We start from the raw sequence: 6,000 nt of genomic DNA, 5'->3' as shown, positions 1-6,000 counted from the left end.
GGAGGAAATGGAAGAATGCGGAGACAATGAAGACAGGAAAGGGAGAGAGGGAGAGAGAAGAAGGAATCAGGAGGAAAAAGGACGCGCGAAAATGAGGAACTGAATCCTGCTCCTCCTTTTATAACCCTGTCACGTGACAGAGGCATTTAAGGAGGAGTTGAATCGACGCAAGTCTCGACTCCCCCGCCCGACATGTGGCGCACGACGACTGACGCAAGTAATGCCTTCACCACGCTTCCAACGTTCATAAGCGGGCAAAGCGTTCCGACGGCTATCTGCTCGTGCGACCTCAACCAAAGAACCAACGCCTGTTAAGGACGATACAAGGAGCATTAAATGTTCCATTAGAGCCCCGATCTCCAGCGCGAACCGACTCAAAAAACTCGTTACTCCTTAGTGTCGACGTGGCTGACACAAGGAGTAAGGGAGCTTACTGTTGGGGAAAAATATGACAAGTCCAGAGACCCGTTTATGGAATGGACCAACTCTACTGACACTGCCCAAGAGTCCGAGGCAACAGTTCGGACCGAGACAAAACGAAGCCTAAAGGAGAGACTTAACTCGGATTTTTAGGAAATGAATCCGACCGAGGCTCAAGAGTCAGGAGCCATAGGAAAAATATATAAGACGCATAAAGTTAGCTGAGCAAACGAGGCAACATAGTCTAAAGGGATCGACTGAGGCCCAAATGCTATAAGTCACCTGACCGACCATAAAACCGACCCGTGTTAAGTCGGTTACAGTGACAGCTATCGGATTAAGGAAGAACATCGGCCATAAGCCGATGTTGTTTTGTCCGACAGAAGGCAAAAATCCTTGCAACCAGCCGAGACTCGTTTGCTACCAGAGTCGGCCGAGCCGAGCGAGTAAAAGACGGCGTAAACTTTAAATACCATCCCAAAAATCTTGTATAAGATCTCTAATCCCGAGGATCTCAGGATCGGATGAAGTCCGTAAATGAATCAAACCAAATCTCCTAGGAATCAGGAAGAGAATCCCCGCACGTAGGGACCTCTCACTCCTATAAAGGAAGGACTCTCCAGGATTAAAGGTACGCAGAAAAATACCTAAAAAAGTCCTTCCTTCTTGTCCAGTTACTAACTTAAGCATCGGAGGCTCCCCGACCCTGGCCAAGGTCCCCTTTCCATCTTTCCTATGCAGGTAGCAACTAAGAAGGAGGTGCGTCAGGTTTTTTGTATCAACACTCAGTATAATCGATCTCTCAGCCAACAGATTCTATAGAACAATTCCTAAAGAAATGGGCCATTTGCTTCTCCTACGGTATCTCAGTGTGGCTAATAACACATTCATTGGAGAAATTCCAACAAATCTGACCCACTGTTCGAAGCTCGAAGCCCTTAGTCTTTATGGGAATTAGCTGTCAGGGAGGATTCCAAATGAGTTTGGATCTCTATTGAATCTCACAAGATTGGACCTTGGTCATAACAATCTTATAGGAAGCATACCACCTTCACTTGGAAACCTTTCGTCTCTCACTTACCTTTATCTCCGAAGAAATAGTCTGATGGGCAGCATCCCGGGTGAATTCAGCCAGTTGGTAAGCTTAGAGGTTCTTTGCATAAGTGAAAATGAAGTTTCAGGTACGATTTTGCCACTGCTATACAACTTCTCCTCTATTAAGTGTTTGCACCTGGCATGGAATAGATTGCAAGGAAACCGTCCACCTAACATAGGCCTCACTCTTCCTAATCTCCAACAGCTTTATGTCTAAGGAAATTAATTCACAGGACCCATACTAGTTTCATTATCCAATGCTTCGGGGCTTTCACTTATTAAACTTGCTAACAACAGTTTTAGCGGATCCGTGCCTAAGAATTTTGGAAGCCTCAAGTGTCTCACCAAATTATATTTGGGGGGCAATCAAATTGGAATTGGAAAAGCTCATGATTTGAGTTTTCTTGATTCTTTAACCAATTGTAGTAGATTACAAGAATTAAATGTAGGCGATAATTGTCTTAGCGGTTCATTGCCTCACTCCATAGGTAATCTTTCAACTCAACTGAGAATACTATGGTTAGGGAGTAACAGGATATTCGGAAGCATACCATCTGGGATTTAGAATCTTGTCAGCTTAACAACATTGAGAATGGAGTACAACTCTCTTACAGGTATTATTCCCATTGGTGTTGTGAAGCTTAACGAATTGAGATGACTTTCCTTGGGTGGGAATGAATTATCAGGGGAAATTCCATCTTCCTTGGGCAATATCACCCAATTGTACTTGTTGATGACAAAATCTGGACACCCTCCACTCCGTGCGACGTGCCTCCAAGGGACCCTGGCCCTGCACAAAGGATTAGCAAAGGAGACCCTGGCTAAGCCGGGGGACCCTCCGATGCCTAAGTCAGGTTAAGGGAATCTAGGCCTAAGTTGAAAGGTAGAGGGAGAGTACAAGATGTTACGTACCTGTAGCAATGGGGTCTCATTGTATTTATACCTGAACATTAGACAGTCTGGGTCCATTAATCTCGACACAATTTACTCAATTAATGGGATCTTCGGATCATGGAGATATCATGCATAATCTAGGGATCGTGTAGTGTATCGATGGGCGAGGTTAGTGGGCACATCCGTTTAAGGCAGTTTCTTAGTTTAGCGTCTGAGATGTTCCGCCCTGGTCTCAGCTCAAGACATCCTTCTTCAGACGAAGATGAAGATGAGGACGAGGACGAACCCCCGGCTCAGATGTCCTTCTTCAGATGAGGACGAGGACAAGCCGTTGGCTCGAACATCCTTCTTCAGAGGAATAGGAGGATGAGGACAAGGATGAGGCCTTAGTTGGACTTACCATACCCGACCCAGGGTTTGGCTCGGACGTTGCTCTCTTTGTTAGTGTTTGTCATTTTGGATATTCTTATGTCTTATTGGACTAAGAAGATGCTGATCCTCGAAACTATAAGGGGCTCGGATCTTTCCATAACAGAAGCCCCCTACTCTTCGAGGTCGGCCACAGACTCGGAGAGTAAGCACATGGAAGATCAACCGCCTCATCTGCTGAACCTTCCACGCATGCCGATATAATCATGATTTTGGAATTTTAACTATTGATTGTTGACTATAGAACTAATTCGTTGACAGGTCAGTTTATTTTAAGCCATGGCCGAGCCGATCCTTTGACGGGTCACTCCTTCCAATGCCGTCTCGTAGAATTTCGAAGCCTTTATGGCCTGGTCATTGTTGAGTTCGAACCCATAGGGGGTCGGCTCGTCCCACGATTAGTGAGAAACCTCCGCTTCATGCGTTAGTCGGGCGATGAGCCGACTCCTATGTTGAGGAGTCAGGTCATCTTTTGGCTTTTCCCCTAACTAAGAGGGGATGCCCTGTCGAGTTTTTGTGGGATAACACTCTAACCCCTTATTCAAGGGATCAGTTCGTTCAGTCTGCCTCTGCATATGACAAATAACTTTTTCTTAGTAGATAACTCGTTCATGTAGATAAGAAGAGGTGAGCTTTATTGAGAGCCTTAAAGGCTTGTCGCTCGGAGGCGTACATTTGTTGAGAGCCTTAAAGGCTTGTCGCTCAGACGCATACATTTATTGAGAGCCTTAAAGGCTATTTCGTCATGGATAGTAAACTTTCAAGTGCTCGATATTCCAGAGGTGGGGGAGCTGACGGCCCTCGAGGTCTTCTAAGTAGTAGGAGCCTAGTTTGGTCGATCGGACAACACGGTAAGGCCCTTCTCAGTTAGGCCTAAGTGTCCCCAACCCTGGCTTAGCAGTGTTCTGGAATACTTGACGAAGGAGTAAGTCCCCTGTGCAGAACCGCCTGGTCTTGACTTTCGAATTGTAGAATCGTGTAACTTGTTAATGTTGAGCTACGACTCGGAGCCTTGAGATATCTCTGACTTCTTCAAGCAAATCCAGGTTAGCTGCAATCTACTCGGAGTTTTGATTTTCTTAGTAATTCCTAACCCAAGCAATAGGGAGGCCAATTTCAACTGACACCATTGCCTCCGAGCCATAAGAGAGTGAGAACGGGGTTTCCCCAGTTGAGGACTGAGCTGTGGTCCTGTAGGCCCAGAGGATGAATGGGATCTCCTCGGCCCAACTGCCTTTCACTTTCTCCAACTTCATTTTAAGATGGTGCTAGATACTTTATTGACCGCCTTCACCTGTCCATTGGACTGGGGGTGCCGAGGAGAAGAATACGCATTTGTGATGACGAGTCCTTGACACATGCTTCGGAATTTGTCGTTGTCGAACTGCCGGTCATTATCTGACACAATGGTGCACGGAATCCCGAATCGACAGATAATGTTTTTCTAGACAAAGTCCATCACATTCTGTTCTATGATTTTAGCAACGGGCTCGGCCTCGGCCCACTTGGTGAAGTAGTCGACTGCGATGATGGCAAACTTAACTTGCCCCTTCCCTATAGGCAGAGGGCTGATGATGTCGATTCCCCATGAGCGAATGGCTACGGACCGCTCATGGGAGTCATTTCTTCCACGGGTTGCCTTGGCACAACCGCATAACGTTGGCATTTGTCACATTTTCAAACTTACTTCTTTGAATCTTCCTGGATGGTCGGCCAAAAGTATTCTTATCAGAGTATCTTCAAGGCCAAGGCTCGGCTGCTAGAATGGTTTCTGCAGATTCATTTGTGAACTTCCCGAATAACATATTCTACCTCATCGGGTCGGAGGCACCTAAGGTAGGGCTGAGAATGCCCTTTTTGTATAGGATACCGTCCAGGATGACGTATCATGCTGCTCGGACTCTCAGGCACCTGGTTTTCAGTCTGTCCGAGGGAATCTCGCTAGATGTGAGGTAATTGGAGATCGAGTCCATCCAACTCTGAATAGCCTGTACCGGGTTAACTGTTTTCTTCTCCACCTGATCGATACTTGGATGTTCTATGAATTCGATAGGAATGATTCGCAGGATCCTCCCCTCCGTGGCTGAGTCCAGCCTAGCCAGGGCGTTGGCCCACGAGTTTTCTGGTCATAGGATCTGGTGGATGGAGCAACTTCAAAACCTTTCAATCAATTTTCTTGCCTCATCCAAATAACCAATCATCCTTGTTTCCTTAGCTTCATATTCGGCGGAGATGTGGTTCACCACTAACTGAGAATCAGATCGGACCTGAATCGACTGGACCCCTAGACTTGCCACAAGTCTGAGTCCAATGAGCAGGGCTTCATATTCCGCCTCGTTGTTAGAGGCCTTGAAGCCGAGCCTGATCACATACTGGATGGGTGTAGAATCGAGAGCGATTAGGACAATCCCTGCTCTAGCACGTTTAACGTTAGATAACCCATCCACATAAAGAACCCACCCCGATTCTCATGTCGCCTTTTGATCGTTCGAGGGAATAAGTGGAGTCGTCTCGACTTTGGTACTGATCTCTTCTTCGCTCGGAATTGTAAATTCTGCAATGAAGTCAGCCACGACTTGACCTTTAATTATTGTCCTCGGACGAAACTGGACGTCAAACTCACCAAGTTCGATGGCCCACTTGGTTAGCCGACCTGAAACTTCGGGTCTCTGGAGAACTTGTTTAAGAGGGGAATCAGTCAACACCACGACGGAATGAGCTTGAAAGTAAGGGTGTAACCTCTGACCTGAGACAATGAGGCTGAGCGCTAGCTTCTCTAGAGGCGGATATCTCGTCTCGGTAGGCACCATGGCCTTACTCACATAATATACAGGGTGCTGCTTCCCTCCTATTTCTCTGATCAAGACTGAGCTGACGGCTGAGGCCAAGACCACGAGGTATAGGAACAGAGGCTCGCCTTCTTCAGGTTTGGACAACAGGGGTGGTGAGCCTAAATACTGTTTCATTACTGGAACACTTTCTCACATTTCGACATCCATTCTGCCTTCTTATGACCCTTCAACTGCTAAAAGAAGGGGAGGCATTTGTCTGTAGCTCTGGAGATAAATCGTCCGAGTGCTATCATGCGCCCAATGAGACATTGTATCTCTTTAATAGTCTGAGGTGAATTCATGTCGAGAAGTGCCTTGATTTTGTCGGGGT

The sequence above is a fragment of the Magnolia sinica genome, chromosome 8, assembly GCF_029962835.1.
Source record: "Magnolia sinica isolate HGM2019 chromosome 8, MsV1, whole genome shotgun sequence".
In the NCBI taxonomy this organism is placed as follows: domain Eukaryota; kingdom Viridiplantae; phylum Streptophyta; class Magnoliopsida; order Magnoliales; family Magnoliaceae; genus Magnolia; species Magnolia sinica.
This window is presented reverse-complemented; position numbering follows the sequence as displayed.